Source organism: Chrysochloris asiatica, unplaced genomic scaffold (assembly GCF_000296735.1).
Source record: "Chrysochloris asiatica unplaced genomic scaffold, ChrAsi1.0 scaffold00134, whole genome shotgun sequence".
NCBI classification, from domain to species: domain Eukaryota; kingdom Metazoa; phylum Chordata; class Mammalia; order Afrosoricida; family Chrysochloridae; genus Chrysochloris; species Chrysochloris asiatica.
Window position 1 is genome coordinate 8,388,381 of NW_006408652.1, and position 12,073 is coordinate 8,400,453.

A 12,073-nucleotide genomic window follows, 5' to 3' on the forward strand; every position below is an offset into this window, starting at 1 on the left:
AAATTCAACACATCACACACTTTGTTTCATCTCAGTTTGTTGGCCACCTGAATGTCTTCTTTGGTGAAATACCTGCTCATTTCCTCCGCCAGGTTCTAGGCTTTTTGCAAATAGTACCCAACTCACTTGAATTTGGCTCACAGCTGTGAAGCTCAGTACCAGTTATCTTTAAATGATGGGAGAGCAGGAGCATCGCTGATGGTATATGTGGGTGGGGCTGGCTACACCTCTAGTCATCAGAAAACATTGAACCTTTCTCTCCACCACTCACTGGCATGCCTCTGTGCCACCCTGCTGCTGTCTGTTTCCAAAGCTACTGGAAAAAAAGTTGAAGATGGCTGTTCCACATCTGATGTCTGTTCACCTTCTTCTCCTAGTAAGCTTTCAATCCACTTAACTGTCCCTTCATCTGGAGCTCAGGGTTCTAGGACTACCATTTGCATCTGTATCTTTGTTGAGATGGTCTGTGTGACATTTCTGCCTGGTCCACCATCTTGCCAGAAGTTGTTCCTTTTATGTTTTTCCTCCTTTTTAATAAAATAAAACAAAACAAAAACCCTGAAACAATTAACTCTTTTGTTTGGAAAGCATGTAGCAATATTTTACCTGATATGTTCCCCATGCCTCCAAATTTAACAGGAGTGCTCATATTGATAAAAAGCATGGTGGTGCGGTAGGTTAAGCATTGGGCTGGTAACCACAAGGTTGGTGGTTGAAACCCACCAGCCCCTCCACAACAGAAAGGTGAGACTTTCTGTTTATGATTAGTTGTGCATTCATCAAATAATTCTTTGTCTTGTTATTTCATCTTTCAAATTTGAGCTCTACCTAAGGAAAGTTCCCACATCCCTTCTCCCACAAACAGCCAGAGCTCTCCGTAGCCAGGTTAAAGATCCTCTCCTGAGCTTGTCAGGAGGGACCAGTCACTGGAGAAGGATATCATGTTTGGTAAGGTGGAGGGTCAGATAAAAAGAGGAAGACCCCCCAACGAGATGGATTGGCCAAGTGGCAACATCAGTGGACTCAAGTGTGGCAACAGTAGTGAGGTTGGCTCAGGATCAGGCAGTGTTTTGTTCTGTTGTGCATAAGGTCGCTATGGGTCAGAACTGACTCGATGGCACTTAACAACAACAACAACCTCGACTTAATTAAGCTTCTTGGTTCTCTGTCTGCTTCATGTGTCAGGGTTCTATTGAAGGATGGGAATTTGTGTGTGTTTTATTATTATTATTTCTTTCTATATTTCTATATAGTAACTGTCACAGAGTTTGTTGTTGTTGTTAAGTGCCATCCAGTCGGTTCTGACCCATAATGACCCTGTATAGTGTTTCCTAGAAATGTCTGGGAAGCTTGAACTACTGGTGTTGCTGTTGAAATCGACTGCAGTCTAGTGCAGACTACAGTTAGCCTATGACGCAGAGTAAGGGCCTTTTCATTTCTTAGGGCTACTGTCACAAAATACCACAATGCGGGTGACTTATAAGAAGAAAAACTTTATTCATTCACAGTTCTGGAGGCTAGGAGTCCACATTCAGGGTGTCTGGCAGAACCAAGCACTCTCTGAAGGCTCTAGGGAAAGATCTTTAGTTTTCTTTCCTGACTTCTTGTGACCCCAGGTGTGTTTTGGCTTAAAGATGCATTTTCACACGGGCTTCTTCCCTCTGTTTCTTCTCCTCTTCGTAGGACACCACTCAGCTGGTATTAAGATGCACCCTTCTTTACTATAATCTCATGTTAAATGATAACACCTTCAAAGCCCCTATTTTCAAATAAGGTCACATTCACAGGTACCAAGGGTTAAGGCGTCTCCATATCCTTTTTTGGGGACATGATTCAATTCACAACAAAACCTAATGCAGCCAATTCAGAGCACAGAATCATTCATTAAGACATTATGCTAGACCTTCCAAATGATATACTTCTAGGTAGGAAAGCATAATGATAATAGTAATGCTCATAACAGTAAAAAGAATGATTAGAACTAACATTTCTTATGTGACAGGCTCCATTCATATGATCTGATTTCCTGATTTTATGGAACAGGACACTGGGCCAGACTGGATCAGCAGTGGTGGAAATCCCAAGGGTAGTATGTTGTAGTTGGAACTAATACTCAGGCCTTGAGAATCCTTACCTTGTGTGCTACTCCCTGATAATACTCGAGGATCGATGCCCCCCAATAGTGGCCAGTCTCCCATGCAATGTTGTTGTTGATAGGTGCTGTTGATAGCCTAACGAAACACTGCCCAGTCCTGCATCAACCTCACAATCTTTGCTACCTTTCAGCCTATTGCTGCTGCCACTGTGTCAGTCCATCTCATTGGAGGTCTTCCTCTCTTTCTCCAACCCTCCACTTTACCAAATATGATGTCTTTCTCCAGGGACAGGTCCCTCCTGATAATATGTATGAACTGTGAGAGGCGAAGTCTGGTCATACTGGCTTCTAAGAAGTATTCTGGGTGGACTTCTTCCAACACAGATTGGTTTGTTCTTTTGGCAGTCCGTGGTACTTTTCAGATTCTCCTCCAACACCATAACTCAAATGCATCAATTCTTGTATGGACTTCCTTATGCACTGTCCAAATTTCACATGCATATGAGGTTATTGAAAATACCATTGCTTGGGTCAGGTGCACCTTAGTCCTCAAACTGACATCTTTGTTCTTGAACACTTTAAAGAGGTCTTGTGCAGAAGATTTGCCTAATGACTTGACTGCTGCTTCCATGAGTGTTGATGGTTGATCTGAGCAAAATGAAGTCTTGACAACTTCAATCTTTTCTCCGTTTATATAGATGTTGTTTATTGGTCCATTGGTGAGGATTTTTGTTTTCTTTACATTGATGTGCAGCCCATACCGTAGGCTGTGGTCTTTGATTGTCATTAGTAAGTATTTTAAGTTCTGCTCACTTTCAGAAAGCAAGTTTGTATCATCTGCATATTGCTGGTTAAGGAGTCTTCCTCCAATACTGATGCCATGTTTTTCTCCATACAATCGTGCTTCTTGGATTATATGTTCAGTATACAAATTGAATAAGTATGGTGAAAGAATACAACCCTGGCACACACCTTTCCTAATTTTAGACCATTCTGTGTTCCATTGTTCTGTTTGAACAACTGCTTCTTGGTCTATGTACAGGTTCCTCATGAGCACAATTAAGTGATTCAGAATACTCATTCGCCTCAATGCTTGTCATGATCCACATAGTCGAAAGCCTTGGCGTAGTCAACAAAGCACAGGTAAACATCTTTCTGGTGTTCTCTGCTTTCAGTCAATATCTATCTGACATCAGCAATGATATACTCATCTGAATCTAGCTTGAACATCTGGCACTTCTCTGTCAATGTACAGTTACAGCCGTTTTTAATTACCACATGCAATGAGGTAAGGCTTTTGCCATACATTGTTATTATTCCTGAATGACCATTGAATTTAAGTTGATAACCAAATATTTATGGTGTATAACTAGCCAGATACCTATTCCAACAAGAGACACACAATTTCGTGTTTTTACTGGTGCATGCACCAGAATCTGTCCTGGGGAAGAAGGTACATCCTCTGTCACTTTTGATTTAATTCAAACTTGACAGAACAATGAATTCATGAGGATGTAGATTTCTGTTGAGTATATTCACTGGTGGTTTCCCACTACTTGGAACAGTGACTGTCACACAGTAGGGACTCAACAACTTTTTGCTGAATAAATAGATGAATTGATCAACAACAACCTGCTTAATGTGTTGTGTTACTAAATTGTGATGTGGTAGCTCAGAGGTGCAAGATTGAGATTTTGGAGATGAACTGAAATCACAATGGTCAGATAGGTTGTGTACCAGTAGGTGTATCATCTTGGGGTTAATAGATCGTTTCCTGAAAAAACATGCTTATGACAATATTATAAATTAAATGTTTGATATGCACATCTGACTTACCAGGAATTCCATGCTAATTTTTTTTGTAAATGTAAATAATCTCTTTTCAACAGCCCCTTCTTGATCTGATTTATGATTTTAGAGTTTTACATTGAGGATTTTCTTTTGGCACCACATATCTACCAGAATGTAGTAAAGCAATTCTGCAGGCATCAGAAAAATGGCCTTACCTTGTTACCATCACTACTATACTAGTAGGGTTGGGGAGAACACACCTTCCACAGTATGCCCCCCCTCCCCAGTTTTATAGTACTGTCTCTTCAGAGCCAGATGCTGGGTCTTTGTGTGTATGTATGTGTGTGTGTTTTCTTTAATAGTTCCTGTCTTGGAGGCAAACCTAGGATTTGGGTTTTTCTAACATGCATTTTCAGGCTGAACATATTTTCTATTTATGCTTCTGGAGGAATCAGATAACTATTTTATCCCAAGGATGTGCAGAAAAGTTTCTATATGAGTTGGTTTTTGAGACTTCTGAAGATGGTTCACAAATTAGGGTAGGATCACTGACATTTCTTGAGCATTATTGCACATGATTTACACACATCACCTCAGTGGACAATAACCCTAAGAGTTAGGTGTATGTACCTTCATCTTACAGACAAGGACGCTGAGGATCAAAGAGGTGTACTGGCTTTCCAAAAATCGCGCAATTCAGACCCAGGTCTGCTGGTTCCAAAGCCTGTGTTTTTCCCACTACAGAGTCCTGGGATCTTAAAATCAATTAATAATACTGATTTCTGGATTATGTTGAAGTATAAAAAATCATCTTGAAAACAAACAAACTCTAAAATTTATTTCATTCTTTGAGAATGCAAAATTAAAGGTGATATGACGCAGGGCAAGATAGAAAAAGGTGATGGAGAAATCTAGGATATTTATAAAGGGTGATAAAACCCTTGGTTAAATTAGATCAGGAGGAGTGGGAGGAGTCCTGGTGGCACAGTGGATAAGCACTTGACTGATGACCTAAAGGTCAGGGGTTTAAACCCACCCACTGCTCCATGGGAGAAAGATGAAGCTGTCTGCTCCTGTAAAGACTTCTCACTTTAGAAACCCTAGGAGGCAGTTCTGTTTTGTCCTGTAGGGTTGCCATGAACCCGAACCGACTTGATGGCAACAGGTAGGAGAGACAGTAGATATTTATGAGTCTTTAATAAATTAGGTTTCATAATCATAACTGATACATATGTGAGTACTGTTTTTCCTCTGTATCCTAAGGCTAGGCATTTGCATATTCAACTAACTGTGGATCAAAAGTATTTGAGAGGAAAAAAGCAATTAAGTGGTCAAATCAATCCTTCAATGCCTAAGAGGGAGCATGGAGTATTATTTACATAGCATTTACATTGTATTATGCATAAGTAATCTAGAGATAAAGTAACGTGTGTGGGTGGATATGCCTAGGCTATATGTAAATACTACACCACTCTACATAAGGGACTTTTGCACCTGTGGATTTTGGTATCTGCATGGGTCTTGGAACCAATTCCTCAGAGATAGTAAAGGATTCTTTATTAAATAAATAAATTTATTAAATAAATATTAAATATTATTTAATATTTAATTAATCAGAGATAATAAAGGATCCTTTATCAAATGAATATTAACTTAAATATATTTATTAAATAAATATTGGGATTCTCCTAAATAAAGAGTTAGGAGAATCCCAATAGCTACAATGTACCTTTAAAAGAAAATCTATGAAATAGTTACTGTATTCTTTTTCATACAAAGTGACATTTTGATCATCTGATTTTGACACTCCATAGTATTTTAGACTTCAACAATGTGTATGTACTCATACTGCAAGTGGTAGAAGTTTCCATCGCGAATGATGAAGACCATTGCCACTGGATTCTGATGAGCACTTTACCCAGAAATCACAATGCAATGCCAATGCACACTCAAATGCCATTGAAGAATGACACCGATGACACATGTCTACAGCACAGGCGTTTATAAACAATTTCCATTAGTCATTTATCTTGTGCAAAAAAAATAAATAAAAATTAGAAATTTGATAAACGTATCCAAAAGGCTTGAAAAGTTACAGTGAATTCAAAATGTAGATTAGTAGCAAATGATGACAGCCGAGCTAGCATTACCTCAATTGATTAATTTCTAAGGATTCTGGTCAATGATTTTAACCAATAGCTATGCGTAGTGGAATCCTAATGGGATCTGTTAAAATTACGTAAAATAGAACCTTTGATTTATTTCCTAGTTTCTCAAAGCTCAATTTTAACTTCATACAAATTATGTATTAGTCACCCAGGATAAAATGCGCATTGAAAAAAGCTGGGTGGTTTTTTTTTTTGTCTGCTTATCATATTCTGGTTTAGTACATGATGACATCTGGCTTTATAGTTTATTCCTTTTCTAAACGATTCTGGATAGAGCAGGATGGTCACATCTCCTGTTCATATCTCAGAAGCTGAGGTAGTCCATAGAGCCCTTTCCCTACCTCCTAGTTTCTTGGGTGTGTTAGGAAGACTTTGGTTTGGGTATAGTATTGACAACTATCATGTTTATAGAGAGGTTGACTGAAGAGCTGAAAAACATGGCTACTATATGGAGCCCTGGTCATATTGTGGGCTATCCGTTGGTATGCTAACTGCAAAGTCAGCAGTTCAAATTTCTCAGCTGCTGTGTGGGACAAAGATGAGACTTTCTGCTCCAGTAAACATTTACAGCCTCTAAAACACTGTACAGGGTTGCTGTAAGTCAGAACAGACTCGGCAGTATACACAGCAACTAATATACGAAGATCTGAAACATTTAATTTTGGGGTTTGAGTAAATTTTCAAGTTTGGAATATGTATTACTGTAAAATACTATTAAACAGCACTAGAATCACCAAAAAATCACTGAAACAAGTTAAAATGTGTGGGATCACGAATTTTCCCTAGGTGCTCACTCCAGCCCACCATCTATATGCATGTCCTCACCTTTGACCCTAGGGTGTGTGTGTGTGTGTGTGTGTGCGCGTAGAGTCATTTCCTACGTAGCTTCTCCAGGGGAATGGCAGCTCTCTCAACTGTAATTAGTGTCATCAAACAAAACCAAACCAGTTGCTGTAGAATGGAATCCAACTCACGGCAGCTTCCTGGACTGCAGAGTACAATTGCTCTCCATAGGACATTCAATTGCCAGGCCTTTCTTCTAAGATTCTTCTGTGTGAGTTCAAACTGCTAACCTTCCGGTTCATAGTTGGGTGCTTATCATTTGCACCATTGTCTTACACTAAATGCAATTTCAGTGCTAAGACCTAACTAACTCTTATACTCTAATCATCAGAAAGCGGTGTTTGCCCAGTGAAAACTTTGAGATCTGTTAGGCCTGCAATTCAATACCAACATTAGAAGTCTGTGTGTGTGTGTGTGTGGGGGGGGTGTCACTTCATGCCTGGCTGGCAATATGTGGGCTTATATTTTTAAGATGTAAAAAAACATGATTAGCAGAAAGTTTACAGAACTTCTTGGACATCAAATAGCTCTTAAAAGCTAAGGTAAATGATGAAGTATGGAGTATGCTTCCTTAAATCAAACATAATCATAAAAACTCAAGGAAAAGTAATATATTTGGCCAAATTTATGAGTTTGAGGAAGGGGAAAGTTGAAAAGCTTGACAACCCCCAATGTATCTGGTGTAGCACATTCCTGTTTGTAATGAGAACCTTATGGGGTGCCCGGCCTCGGTGTTCTTAGACAGGGCCTTCTCCCCAGGAGTATCATAAATGATACACAAACTGGAGACTTCATGGCTCATGCCATTTCTTGGAGATGTTTTAGTTAAACTGCCCCCATCCAGCTTCAGGGACAGAAGTTGCAAAGATGACCTACTCATAAATCTGCATGGAGCTTTAATTAATTTATTTCTTCTTGTTGATTATGACATTAGAAAGAGGAAGATATACTGAATGAATATGCCTATATGACTTCACAAGAATGATCCAGATTCTTGGGGCTAATGTTACTTTTATTTTTTTGGTAGACACACATTTATTACACAATAGCAAGGAGTACAAAGCCACAGAGATGTAAATACCAGTCATGAAAAGTTGCTTAGACAGAGACAAAAAGTACGAAAAAATACAATGGCAAAGGTAGGGCTGTTTTTCTAAGTATTTTCTTATATCTCATCTTGATTTTTCTTTGATTTTACTTCGCATGGACAAGTTTGAAATTTATCCCTAGTCTCACTTGTAAATTTAGGCCTTACGCTATAAGATGTGTGGGTACCATTTAACTAATTCCAAACTAATTTCCAAGCAAATATTACCTTACCAAAGTTTGTTCAGAAAGGGTAATAGATAAATCTTTCTGTTTTGTCTTACTGGTAAATAAAGGAGGGAGGGGGACAACATATTTGAATATTTTCTAAGCTGTTTCAATGAATTTGAGTTCCAAATTTCAGGTCTTAAAAGATGTTGTGGCTAATATCGATTTATGACCCATCCATTTAAAAAATTCAAAGACTTATCTTGAATTTAAATTGTCAAATTACTCGACTTTAATTTTCAACTTAATTGAAAGACACTGGCAATTCTAGTGGTGGTGCTTTTTTGAATTAAACCTCTCTTATTGGTATCTCCGGTGTTTAATGGTATGACTGAACTTTCATAAACAGACAATGGATGCTTAAGCCTTCTTAGCTTCACTACTGAGCCTTTGCATCTCTATTATGTATGCAGAGGAGAATTAAGACTGTGGGAGAGCCATACCTTTTGCCATAATGATAATCTCCCATTTAAAGAGGGAAATGTAAAAATCATAAAAGGTGTAAAAATGTAAAAAGCAATATGATCAATTTTCATGAATCCAAATGAACTAATTTTAGCAGTGTGCAGGCAAAATAAGAAATGCAGATATGTCTCAACTCTTGGAAAACGTGGTGCTCATACAGAGGAGAGAAGACGCTCCTGACCCATGTCCCAACAGTTTGATAGAATCTTAGGATCTTGGACTTAGAAAGGTACGTAAGGGGATTCACAACTAGGTCAACCCCTTGTCAAGGGTGAAGCCCCTTCTTCAGTCTCTCCACCAGCAATTACCCAGATGATGCTAGCCCCAAAACATGAACCCAGACTATTTTTTGAAGGCAGCTCATTTCTTCTTATTTGGACACTTCTGACACAAATTCCATGCATGGTATGTGTGGAAAAGAGGCTTCTCTAGAGTTTCCAGTCAATGGTTGTAGTTCTGCCCTGGGGTCACATCAAATAAGTGTGAGCCCTCCAGTTTGTGACAGCCCTTCCTCCTGTGGTCACTGTCCTCTCATTTCTAAGGGCAAAGTATCCCCAACACATGGCATTTAATGGTCTGGGGAGACTCAAGGCTAATTCTGTCTAGATATGTAGGTGGGCTATGGCTGTGCTCAGAGGGCTCCATACCCCTTACAAACTTCTGCAGCTGAAATTGAGTTGAGAAGCAAATCAGCAGGAGCCCTTTCCTTAGATAAAAGACCTTTTGGATATCATCTTCTTGAATTGTCACACTCTTGGTGCCCTGCTGGCACAGTGGACTAAACATTCAGTTAACCTGAAGGTTGCTGGTTGAAATCCCCTAGCTGCTCCACAGAAGAGAGAGGAGTTCTATCTGCTCCTGTACAGCTTTACAGCCTTGGGAACTCGGTGGAACAGTTCTATTCTGTCCTGTAATGTTGCTATGGGTCGGAATTGACTTGACTTCAGTGGGTTTGACTAGCAAAGTTACTTTTTTGATAGGAGTCAAATACTATTGAAACTTGACGCCACCCAGTAAACCCCATAACTCTCTTGCCACTGCCATATCGAGAGAACGGTAGCCGCTATGTCTTGAGCAGCTACTGCACATCAGGCACTCTTATATGTACTTTCCACACAAAAAATTGGTACTGTTTATAGTAGTCAGAAGAAATTGTCGTTCCATCAACTTGGTTCTGACTCATAAGGACCCTGTATATGGTTCCCAAGGAGCAACTGATCTTGTGCATAGCAGTCCAGTGTTTATTCTACAGCACCACACCAAGAGTTCATAAGAGATAGTAGACATGTCTAATAGTTTCATTTATAAGATGGAGACTTGAGACTCAGAGAGGCAAAGTCACTTATTCAAGGACCTACATTGGTAGGTTGCAACAGAGCAGGGATAGACTACTACAGTGTGATGTTACTCTTCAGAAACAAGTCCCCAGATATTTCTCAGCACTGGCCACTTCTGTTCAATGCAAAGAAGACATTCAATTTCAATGCCACTCGACTCTGACTTTATAAGGAGCTCTGTAAGCATTGTGGATTGTGAGTTGGGCTGCTAATCTTAAGGTTAGTAGTACGAATCTACCAGCTGTTCTGCTTCCGTAAAGACTTACAGCATTGGAAACCCTATATGGGGTTACCAATGAGTCAGAATTGACTCGATGGCACACCACCACCGCCGCCACCTACTCTGACTCTACATCGTTGAGTAGTAACTCTCTCCTTGCAGTCTGCTTGGGAAATTGATGACAAGCAAACATCTGTTTTTCTGATGGGTGAAACCTAAAGTGTTGTGTTTCCTGAAAAGGGGACTGAGCATCTTTCATTCATTCAATGATAAAATATATTGTAGGCATCTACCATGGAGCAGACTCTGGGGATACTCTGGACATCATGACATAAATGATGGGATAAGCGCTGGACTGGTAACTACATGGTTGGAGGTTAAAACCCACCAGGAGCTCTGCAGGTGACAGATGAGGCTGTCTGCTCCTGTAAAGATTTATAATCTCAGAGACCCTGTATAGGGTTGCTAAACATCAGAAGAAGACTTAAAATACCTACTGATGAAGATCAAAAGCCACAGCTTTCAGTATGGGTTGCACATCAATGGAAAGAAAACAAAAGTCCTCAGCACTGGACCAATAAATAACATTATGATAAATGGACAAAAGAATGAAGTTGTCTGAGACTTTATTTTGCTTAGATCCACCATCAACACACGTGGTAGCAGCAGTCAAGAAATCAACGACATACTGTGTTAGGCAAATCTGCTGCACAAGACCTGTTTAAAGTGTTGAAGAGCAAAGATGGCAGCTTGAGGACTAAGGTGCGCCTGACCCAAGCCATGGTATTTTCAATAACCTCATATGCATGCAAAAGCTGGACAGTGAATAAGGAAAACCCTATTCACAGAAGAATTGATGAATTTGAGATATGATGTTGGAAAAGAATATCAAAAGTACCACAGACTGCCAGAGAAAAACAAATCTGTGTTGGAAGAAGTACAACCAGAATGCTCCTTAGAAGCCAAGATGGCCAGACTTACTCTGTCATACTTCAAGCATATTAGGAAAGGCCAGTCCCTGGAGGAGGACAACATGCTTGGTGAAGTGGAGGGTCAGCAAAAAAGGTGGAGACCCCCGATGAGATGGATTGGCACAGTATCAGCAGCAATGGGCTCAAAATTAACAACAATTGTGAAGTTGACACAGGGCCAGGCAGTGTTTCGTTCTGTTGTGCTATGAGTAGGAACCGATTCGACAGCACCTAACAACAACTAGATGAGTGAGGATCAACTCCACGGCAGTGGGTTTGTTTATTTGGTATGGCATAAATGGCTCCTGGAGTTAGACTATTAAATGTTTAAAGTAAGAGGAAAGTTAGGTAGAAGTTCAATGTTTCTATAAGGTGCCCAAGGTCATATCTGAAGATTCTTATAGTGGCCGGATTTATGGCACTCTTTAAGATACCTTTTGCCCAATCTTACCCAAGTCCAGCCTTCAGTATCACTGTCCTGATTGATTCATGCTGGAGCTTTATGTGAAGGAGATCAGCATGAGAAAGAGGATTGACTGGAGCCACAGCAGATCAGTGCCAAAGACATTTTCCTGCAAGGCCTTGAGTAATCCATCATATGTTGAAACACATTGCACAGGGCATCTGGCTTTCTTTGTGACTGCCAGGAGACTAGGCTGACCCAATCCTGCCTTGAATATTTTTTTTCAGTGTCTATTACTCATTATTTCTACCTGTTGCATGTGGAGGAATCTTAAGTAAAAATCTAGCCCCTATGACCTTGCAACTTATTGTTGATGATTGAAACTCTTCAGTCTGTACTGAATAAACCATTTCCTGCATTGCAGTATCAATGAATTATTGTAAACACCTGAATCCAACTGTACAAT